Here is a 10,832-nt window from a genome sequence, read left to right as displayed (position 1 = left end):
AGAACAGGCTGGTCTCGAACTCACAGAGATCCGCCTGCCTCTGCCTCCCAAGTGCTGGGATTAAAGGCGTGCGCCACCACCGCCCGGCTTTAAAAAATAGGCTTTAAAAGAAAAGTTGGCCTGGATTTCCTGCCTTTAATCTCACATTTCACATTTGCTGTTTTGTTTACTGTGGTGACTTTGTGAGCATCCTGATTTCCCAGATACATAGTGTGTGGGGCTTCTGCTTAAATATCTTTGTAAGTTCTGCTTTTTGCTTTTTTTTTTTTACAGGACTTTCATTTTTTTTCTAGACTCAATGTTTTTAAGCTATTGATTATATAAAGTATTCCATCATGGCCTATGTAGATTTTTATGCTTAGTCAGCTAAATAGCTTCTTTTAGTATCAAGGGGAACAAAAAGCTTTAGCATTGTACATAATAGCGTGTTTTTCTGTACTGAATAGGGAACAAGCAATTCTCTCAGCTCTGAAGTATGATTAGCAAGGTTAGTAACAGTAGCTGTGTTTCTGAAGTGTACTTACAACAATCTGTTTAAACTCTTGGAGATTAAATTCGTGTTCAAGGATTATATAATATTTTCTCTAACTTTTTTCTGATAATGAATTTTTTTTTTGAGACAAGGTCTTACTATGTATTTTTTTTTTTTTTTTTGTTTATCGAGACAGGGTTTCTCTGTGGCTTTGGAGCCTGTCCTGGAACTAGCTCTGTAGACCAGGCTGGCCTCGAACTCTTACTATGTATTCTTAAACTGACCTGAAACCAGTGGTCCTCCTGCCTAAGCCTCCTGAGTGCTGGGATTGCAGGTGTGTACCATACCTAGGTTTGTTTTTTGTTTTTTGTTTTTTTTTTTTTTTTTTTTGAGACAAGGTCTCCTTATGTAACTCTGGCTGGCCTGGAACTCAAAAAGATCACCTGCCTCTGCCTCCAGAGTGCTGGGATTAAAGGTGTGCAACACCTTATCCAGTGAAATTGAATTTATGATGGAGAATCACCTTGAAGGTTTTAGAATACAACTTTCTTTGATACTCTAAAATCTGTGCAGCTTTAAAATATTATTAAGAATCGCTTAGAAAATTTGGTAAACAAATTTTAAAAGGATTTTATTTTTAATGTTTGTAATTATGTGTATGTGGAAGGGAAATATGGTACATGTATGAGGGTGCCTCTGGAGCTACAGGTGCTGATCCTCTGGAGTTTTATCAGGCAATTGTGAGCCTGTCGCTGCTAGGAACAAAACTTGGGTGCTCTTAGGCACTGAACTATCTCTCCAGGCCTATTAGGAATTCTTGAAAATGGTGATCTCTATTACAAAATAGTAAATGGGAATTTTTCTGTATTAATATTCATCACGAGATTCTAAGTGTAAGGTGGGCACCACCAATGAATGACTAACTGAACGAGTTATCAATCAATTTCAGTCATTTGGGTGATGCTGGTTCTCCTTCTTCTCCTTCTCCTTTTTCTTCTTCTTCCTCCTCCTCTTCCTCCTTCTCTTCCTTCCTCCTTCTCCTTCCTCTTCTTCCTTCTTTCTCCTCTTCTTCTTCCTCTTTCCTCCTCCTCCTTGCTTTTGGCATTTTCAAGGCATTTGCCATTGAGTTGGTTGGATTTTTTTTTCTGGTATTCAAATTTAAAAATTGAAAAGCTGAATAGTCAGGAAGTAGTGAATGCCAAAACCTGGGCCACAGCCCTTAGGAAATTTTTAGTGGAGCAAAAGAGTGTGTATTTTCCTCCTAGAGCTGGAGTTACAGGCACTGGTGAGCCAAGCAACATGGGTGCTGGGGCTTCTGCAAGAGCAGTGTGTGATCTGCTGCGGAGCCACCTCTCCACACCCTGCTTACCTGCCTTTTTTGTCTGAGCTTTTGAGAAATAGAAAATATTTAAATAGCAAAAAGTTGATATAAGAATTCAGTAAGGAATGACTTCTGCATGAAGCTTTCCCCCTGCTTGAAATTACAGCATCCACGCATAATTTCACAGGTCCTGTACACTTCAATTAGAAGGTTTAACATTTCTTACTCAGCAAGTGTATTATTATTCTGCAGTTTATGTTTCAGAGTTGGTTTTTTCTTACTTCTACCTCCTAAAGAATTAAGTTTCCTCTCCTTTGTTCACTGAATGCAGTATTCTCAAAATATGACCCCAACTCCACCCTTCCTCACGAGAAATAGAGCTCCTTTATTCAGTCCTTACTGCTTTGTCATTGTTCGTAGCTACAGATGCCTATGAATTTCATATTAATAACCTTCCAAGTCAAGTTTTTTTTTTGGGGGGGGGTGTTGTTGAGGTTTTTTTTTGTTTGTTTGTTTGGTTTTGTTTTTTTAAGACAGGTTTTTTGGTTTCTCTGTGTAACAGTCTGGGCTGTCCTGGAACTTGTTTTGTAGACCAGGCTGGCCTCAAACTCACTGAGATCTGCCTGTCTCTGCTTCCGAAGTGCTGGGATTAAAGGTGTGCACCTCCATTGCCGGACTCCAGGTCTGTTTTTAAGGCTCGCTAAGATACTGTATTTGTTACCTCAGACTAAAGCAATTAGAATTTGCTGCAATTGGACTGGGGATATGATTCAGTGGGCAAAAGCATTTGCCATAGAAACTTGAGGACCTAAATTCAACTCTCCATAACCCATATAAAGCCATGTGAAGTGGGGTGAATCTATAATCCCAGTGCTTTTACATGGAGGTAGGAGGCAGAATTGGTAGGATTTCCAGAAGCTGGCAAACTTGGTGTTCATGGCAAAACAAGAGACTGCCTCAAACAAGATAAGAGGCAAGGACCAAGGCCTAAGGTTGTCCTGATGTCCACATATATTCTCTGGCGCCTGTGCCTCTAATCACATGTGAACATTAACACAGATTTTTTTTTTTCAAAAGATTTTTATTGTAGTCTCTAGTACCTTTTTTCCCTTAGGTGGTCTGTCCTGGGACATTTGGCACCAGTACAAAACTTCTCACCTATCAGGTATATAGTGTGGATTCCTACAGAGGATTCCTTCAGAAAGGATATCGGGGTACAACATCTTTTGTCTCAAAAATAATTTGATTTTCCATTGGATTTCTGATCCTTGTTGTTTTCATTAAACTTATTGTTTATAGCTTTATCAATTTAATTTTTAAACTCTGTTAACCTTTCACTGTGTGGTTTTTAATTTCTGAATTTTTTAAAAATTTATTTTTTGCTGGGTGGTGGTGGTGCACGCCTTTAATCCCAGCACTCGGGAGGCAGAGGCAGGTGGGTCTCTGTGAATTCGAGGCCACCCTGGTCTACAAGAGCTAGTTCCAGAACAGGCTCCAAAGTTACAAAGAAACCTTGTTTCAAAAAACCAAAATAAAAAATTTATTTTTGTTCTCTGAGTGTGCATATATGTGTGGAGATCAGAGAACGACTTTGTTTTCTCTTTCCACTCTTACATGGATTCCAGGGATTGAATTCAGGTGACCAGGCCTGTGTGGGAAAGTGTGCATCTTAACCACTGAGCCACCATCTCACTGGTCTGCACGGGGATCCTGTGAGAGAGTGTTGCAATGCAGTTGCTAATGCTGTTTTATATGAGATACTTCAGTGTAATTAAGTTCCTTTTCAACTAGAAAACTGGTGGGATCAACAGTCTATCCATAGGCTTTGTTAGGGTGTTAAGTGTATTGTGTATTGCTGTCCTTTGTCCCTAACCCTGGCTCCCTTTGACAAGAGTATACAGACATTTTTCATCTTTGTTCAATACCTGGTATATTGAATGGTGACATCACAATTTTTAAAACTTTAAACATTTTGTAAATGTTTTCTGTTTTTTAAAATATTTTGCCACTTTCTAGTTTTACAAATTTTAGAATAAATTCACCTAGGTATTTATGACTCCACCTATTAGATCTGATGGGTATACAACTGTGTGTACAGTCAGGTGTTTTAGACACCATTTTAAACAGGTATTATTAAGAAAAATTTTGCCACTTGTGCCAGTTATATCTTTATTTACTTTTCTTAATAGCATTGAGGTTTTTTCTCAATAAAAATTTTTTTCCTTAAAACTTTGGATAGGCCGGGCGATGGTGGAGCACGCCTTTAATCCCAACACTCGGGAGGCAGAGGCAGGTGGATCTCTGTGAGTTCGAGACCAGCCTGGTCTACATAGCTAGTTCCAGTACAGGCTCCAAAGCCACAGAGAAACCCTGTCTCAGAAAAAAAGAAAAAAAAACTTTGGATAAAATAGCAATATTCTTCCTATTATTAGGTTTTCTGTGGTGAAACCTTCAAGTAATCAAGAATATTAAATTTGAGCCGGGCACTGGTAGGTAGCACATGCCTTTAATCTCAGTTCTTGGGAGGCAAGAGGGAGGCAGATCTTTGTTTGAAGCCAGCCTTAGCTACAGAGTAAATTCTAGGACAGACTCCAAATCTACACAGAGACACCCTGTCTCGAAAAACCAAAAAGAAAAGAATATTAAATTTGTTTTTCTCCCTTCTTCTGCAGCCATCATTAGCACTTACCTTAGCTTTTACTTGGAATTTCCTTTTTGCATTTAAGGCAGATTTTTTTCATCCTTAAGACTTAATCGAAGGATATTTCATGTTTGTTTTCTCTATTCTGAAAAGTCCTTGCTCTAGTCAAGACCTAAATTTTATTTTTAACCCCCCTCATGGTTTGCTTTTGTTGGGGTCCTTTTTATCACAGCAACAGAAAAGAAATTCAATCCTTCTTTTCTTTTCAAATATCTATAGTTAGTGGAAACTGTGGAGAAGGAGGACTATTTCAGACTTCTCTTTTCCCCTCCAACAACATAACAAATGCTCTAGAGCTTTAATACTTTAAGTAATTTAAAAAAAAAAAAAATCTTTAGGAGACCTGGAGAAATAGCCCAGTGGTTAAGAGCATCATTGGTTGCTCTTGCAGAGGCTATGGGTTCAATTCCCAGCACCCCCCGTAGTGGCTCACAGCCATCTGGAACTCCAGTTCTAAGGGATCTGACTCCTTCTGGGCACAGACACATGCAGGCAAAATACCCTTACACATAAAACAAAGCAATAAAAAAAAACTTTGGGTACTTTCTATTTCAACTGGCATGTGTGGTCTTAAAATATATCCGCATTTATCTTATTGCAGTACTAAATTTGTTTTCCTCCATCTAACCTCAATAATTAAAGAAATTATGCTCTTTGGGTATCCTAAAAGATATTTTCAAAGGAAACTTATTTCTGTGTAATGTATCCTGTATTTTTCTTTTCTTCCACTGTGGTGTCTGCAAGTGCCCTACTGGAGATGTACCCTATCTTGATAGGTACTGAAGACACAGATATTTGTTCAACAAAACTCAGCATTGAAATAGTATAAATTTAGCTTCTAAAAATATTGAGGTCTGACTAGTGATAGGTATGCTGAATTATTGGGGGTTTTCTAAAGTATGTAGTTTTCTTCAAAACATTCTTAAAAATGTAGTGTGGTGGATATGATGATGGACAAATTTGTGGTAAAGCAAACACAAAACATTACTGGTAGACTATGTGGTAAGTATATAGGTGCTGTTTACAGTGCACTAGTCCCCCTTTGCTGTATGCTTGAAAGTGTTCGTCATAAATAAGACACACTATACTGAGAGAATCTAAAAACATCTTCTAATGAGAGAAAATCACTGAAGCAGCATACAATATGGCCTTTCATGCTGCTTGGTTTAGCCTTGAGGGGTGAAGGGCTGGAAAACATCCTGTGTCTTGTAACACTGTTTTGGAATGGTGGGGTAAAGATCACATTAGTTGGCATTTTGTTTTCTGTCCTTATGATCATTCATTTAACCAGCATCTCCATTCTGGACAGTATTGGAAAAGTTCTTTCTGTCGTGTGCTTAATAACTAAATGCAAGCAAATATTTGAAAAGATAAATCACTAATTCCTGGACCATTTGTTAGAGGGGGTTAGACCAGCTGGCCAAAACTTCTGTGGTGAGCTGGCTTTGAGGGTAGAGTCTTGTTTCTTACTGACTGTGGGACAGAACCTCACTGAATTAACACGAAATTTACGATTTATTAAGATCTACTGAGCTTGTTGGGTTTTTTCTCCTCATAGGAAAATTGAATACCTTAACTGTATAAATGTAATAAAAAAATCTTCACTTTAAAGATATGCATTTACAAATGCCATATTGTCTATAATTATCGTCTAGCAGCAAAATGGTATAAAATGGTATAATGTCATTAAGATGGTAAGAAAAATATTCTAAGCATTTATACTCAGTGATAAGAAGCCTCTCTGACTCAGTTGAGCATTGCCCAATCACAATTATAATAGTTGTGCATACTTAAATGACCAGGGTTTTGTCCTTATTTTTTGTTTATGTTTGGTCTTAAAGTTGACTTTTTGAGCTAATGGTGAAAAGATAATGTTGTCCGGGTGGTGGTGGTGCACGCCTTTAATCCCACCACTTGGGAGGCAGATGCGGGAGGATGTCTGTGAGTTTGAGGTCAGCCTGATCTATAAGAGCTAGTTCCAAGACAGTCTCCAAAACTACAGAGAAACTCTGTCTTGAAAAACCAAAAAGAAAAAAAAAGATAGTGTTGAAGTTTATAGGTATTAAAAGTGTATTGCTTTTATATAAACGGTAGTTTTCTCAAACTCTGGGTAATGTACCCATGAGCAGCATACCATCTACTTTCTTAGTGATGTTTTACAGGGTAGATCTGATGAAAATTACTATAGGGAGCTGTTTTTATTGTTTTTCACTAATTAAAGTGTTTTATTATGAAATTTTTATACATTCATATTGGAGCCCTCCTTCACCCCCACTATTTTGTAGGTATGACTATTTCTTAATGGCTATTTTGGCTGTCATCTCCAAGCATTTAAAAATGATCTTTATTTTTCTGGAAGGAATATTGATATATTTGACCTCACAAGAACCACTACTTAGTATTTCAGTCTGCCCCATAATTCTTTCAGTAGATACCAGGTTCTGTGCCAGGAACTAACAGTGATTTCCAGACTTGGCTGGCATCAGAATCACCTAGGGAGCTTTTCAGTAGTCACAGGCGTGGGCCACATCCTAGAAATGTGAATTCTGACTCTTTGAAGTTACTGTGAGGTAAGAATTATTACTGTCTTCCTCTTTGTAAAGTGTATCATGGTCAGATTCATTAGAGTGCCTGCCAGTAAACAGAGCAGAGCTGGGACTTGTACCCAGGCCTGTCTGTGATGTCCATGTACTGTGCTTGAGCTTCAAGTGGCCTCTGATATCCTGTGCAAAAGCTGTAGCTGGAGATTCTGTCCTGAAGCAGTGGTCCTTGGCAATGGAACACATACTGCCTCTTTCCTTTAGAGACAAAACAAAGTTGTTTGAAGTGTAATTGTTTACCCTCTCACCCGAATAACCAGTAGTCACGGCTTCTTTCCAATGAAAGCATGTCATGGTAGCTCCCACTTCTAAGGATGAAGCTATGCATTTGTAGTACTGAATGAAGCTGAAGGAGTTTATACATTGTACATATGTGTGCCATGTCTGTAAGCCTAAAGAATATGGCCATTTCACAAACTCTTTAAAGATAGTTTTTTCTTTATATGCCTTTTCTTTGTATGTTTTTGCTCTAATTTTTTCTTTATGTTTCATGAGTGATCTTCTGTGTAACCTTTCATGGCTTCTACCACCTACACCACACCTGGTCATTATAGCTTTTTGTTTAAAAAAAAAAAAAAAAGAAGAAGAAGAAGTCTCTAGTGGGCATAGTGCTGTGCAATTGGGAGGCAATGACAGGAGGATCTCTGTGAGTTCGAGGCCAGCCTGAATTCCAGAACAGCTAGAGCTACATAGTGAAATCTTGTCTAGATAAAACAAAACAAAATTAATTAAAGCAAAGGAAGAAAAAGTCTCTCTACTGTTAAAATAATTGAAAACTTTAAAAAATCTGTTTAACTAGGCTGGTAGCATTATGCCAATAGTCATAGCTACTTGGGGAACTGAGACAGAGAATCATACAAGTCAGGAATTCAGTGCCAAACTGGGTCTGGACAGCTTAGTGAGATTACAAAATACACTCCATATCCTTCCTAAGAAATTTATAGTGGACACCGTTTTCTGGATTATTGAAGGCAGTGACCCAAAATGCACTTGACTTCAATTCAGAAATAAAAAAAAAAAAACTTTTAATTTTTCCCTTCTTACTTCAAACTTAGTCAGGCTTTAAAAATTCTTGCATGTATGTAGTGTCTTCAAATCACTTTAAAATTATACTAAATAAAAAAATCTACATTAAGGAATTAATTATTCTAAACATATACAAGCCTTAGGAAAATAATTTTAGATAGGATGAAGTCTGAAGTTGTTGAGACCCAACAAATTGCCTTCTTCATGGGTACTTTTAACATTGTTCTTTTCTCTTTTTAAAGATATATTTATTATCTATGTTAGATGTGTTTACTTGCATGAGTTTATGTGCACCATATTGCTTGCAGGAACCCTTGGAAACCAGATTCGCTGGAACTGGAGTTGTAAGTGGTTGTGAACAGCCTTGTGGATTATTGGACAGGAAGGGCCAAAACATGAGCTCACACATATAACAGTGTCGTGCTATATAACCCACGCTGGCTTTTAAAACTCACATGTCTTTATTCCCAACACATGGGGTTGCAGAGTCAGGCAGATCTTGAGTTCTATGAATTTGAAGCCAGCCTAGTCTAAAGCAAATTTCAGGACAGTTACAGAGAAACCCTGTCTCAAAAACCAAAAAACAAACAAAAACCTCACAATCCTCTTGCCTCAGCCTCCTAAGTGCTAGAAGTGCAGTCACGTGCTTGCTGCTAGGCCTGGCTTAGAGCTTGTATTTTTAAATGTCACTTGGTCTTTTTCAGAAATCGGCTTAATTTATAAAACCCCTTTAACTTAGTAAAGTTATCTCTGGTTTCTTTCTCCTTTGTCTGTTAAGCATTGAAAACTTTTGATTATCTACTCTCGAGAGGGAATTTTACCCTGGCCTTCATAGTAATAGAAATATAATACAGCTTTTGTGATTTTAGGGTATATTTTATGTTTTAAAAAAAAAACCTATTTCCAGCTGAGTCCTTTTATCATTTTCTTACCTATATATTCAGTTACATCCTTGTAAGTATGTATGTGTATGTATACGTGTGAGTGTGTGTGTATATGTGTGTGTTTGTGTAGGTAAACATTTTGGCCTTCTCTACAAGCTGCTGTGAGGTTCTGTTGAGTCTGCCCACCTTTCTGAATGATATACCTTCTCCTTTTTTCTGACTCTCTGGACACTGGCCAGAGTTAGTGCTTTCTGGTACTTTAAGTTTTCTTAGTCTTTCTCAAAGTCTCTCTTCCCACCGTGTAATTAATCTCCATTTCAATATAACTCATATGGCATGGATATTTTTCCTTCTCCATTCTTTTCTCCCCAAAGTAGCCACTGAGATTTACAGGTTGCCTGCCTTAGGTTTTTTCTATTAAACTCTAATAAAATTGTCCTCAAACCTTAAAGAAAAAATTCTCATTTCCATTTTTTGTTTGTTTTTTGCTGGGTTTTTTTTTTGGAGGGGGGGGGTGTTACTTTGTTTTGTTTTTCTGAGACACAGTTTCTCTGTGTGGTCCTGGCTGTTCTGGAACTCACTCTGTAGACCAGGCTGGCTTCGAACTCAGTGGTCCACCTGCCTCTGCTCCTAAATGCTGGGATTAAAGGTGTGCGCCACCACACCTGGCCTATTGTTGGAGTTTTTTATTGTTTTGGTTTTAGTTTTACTTATCATTTTTTCTATCGCCTACTTCCAAGACTTCATTCCAGAACCTAGTCACACGTTTTCAGATCAATGAAGAGCTGTTTCCATCATGTATGATGGTCAGCACATTGTGTGGGATGAGATTAGCCATCCATGGAGTGCAGGGACTTCGCCTTCCCTGGTTTTAGCCTCCTAGTCTCAGCCTAATGTTTGGCAGAAGGTGCTCGGACTCTTTCAGTGATTTTACTCTTAACTTTGTAGCAACAGACCAATCATTGTGAAGAGCATAACTTCTTCATGAATTCACAATTTTTCTAAACAATCTTCCTTATGTAACAGAAAACCTTTGTGTGTAACCATTTGCATGATTTCTATAAATTTTCCCTCCCTCTTCCCCCTTCCCCACCCCTCTCACTCTGTTCCTCTCCCTCCCCCCACTCCGTCCCTCTCTTCCCCTCCTCTCTATGGGTGGGTGGTGCATGTACATATGTTCTCTGTGGATATGTAGAGGCCAGAACAGAATATGGAATGTCTTCCTCTATTGCTCTCTGCCTTACTGTCTTGAAGTAGAATCTTTTACTGAACTGGAGGCTGACCATTTTAGCTAGATGAGTTACTTGGGATCTACAAGGATCCAGTTCCCAATGCTAAGTTTACAAGCACATACTGCCATGCCATCTTTTATGGGGGTGCTGGTGTTTTGAACTTGGATCCTCATGCTTGTAGAGTGAGCCATTTCCCCAGCCCTGATTTCTGTTAAATTCTTGAGTGATCCTTCTTTGGGAAATCAGTGTAGCTTCCCTCACTCTTTTATTATTAGATAGGAGTTATGATATTTGTATCATAACTTTTTCATCAATAGACATCTGTAATTAGATATTTTATTTGAAACATTAAATTTTCCCATATGTTTAAATAAAGGACATGTTTGTTTGTTTTTTTAATCACAGAAGGAGCCTTTGAAAATGTAGCACAGGGCTGGAAAGATGGCTCAGCGGTTAAAAGCATTGCCTGCTTTTCTAAAGGTCCTGAGTTCAATTCCCAGCAACCACATGGTGGCTCACAACCATTTGTAATGAGGTCTGGTGCCCTCTTCTGGACTGCAGGCATACATGTAGACAGAATATTGTGTACATAATAA

General features: G+C 38.2%; 1 protein-coding gene across 1 annotated transcript in view; it reads left to right on the top strand.

Annotated features, from left to right (window-relative positions):
• Positions 1-10,832, top strand: part of Rspry1 (ring finger and SPRY domain containing 1) — a 51,732-nt gene that overhangs the window by 2,179 nt on the left and 38,721 nt on the right. The gene's annotated exons all lie outside the window — the stretch shown is intronic.

The sequence above is a fragment of the Microtus ochrogaster genome, chromosome 4, assembly GCF_000317375.1.
Source record: "Microtus ochrogaster isolate Prairie Vole_2 chromosome 4, MicOch1.0, whole genome shotgun sequence".
In the NCBI taxonomy this organism is placed as follows: domain Eukaryota; kingdom Metazoa; phylum Chordata; class Mammalia; order Rodentia; family Cricetidae; genus Microtus; species Microtus ochrogaster.
This window is presented reverse-complemented; position numbering and strand designations above follow the sequence as displayed.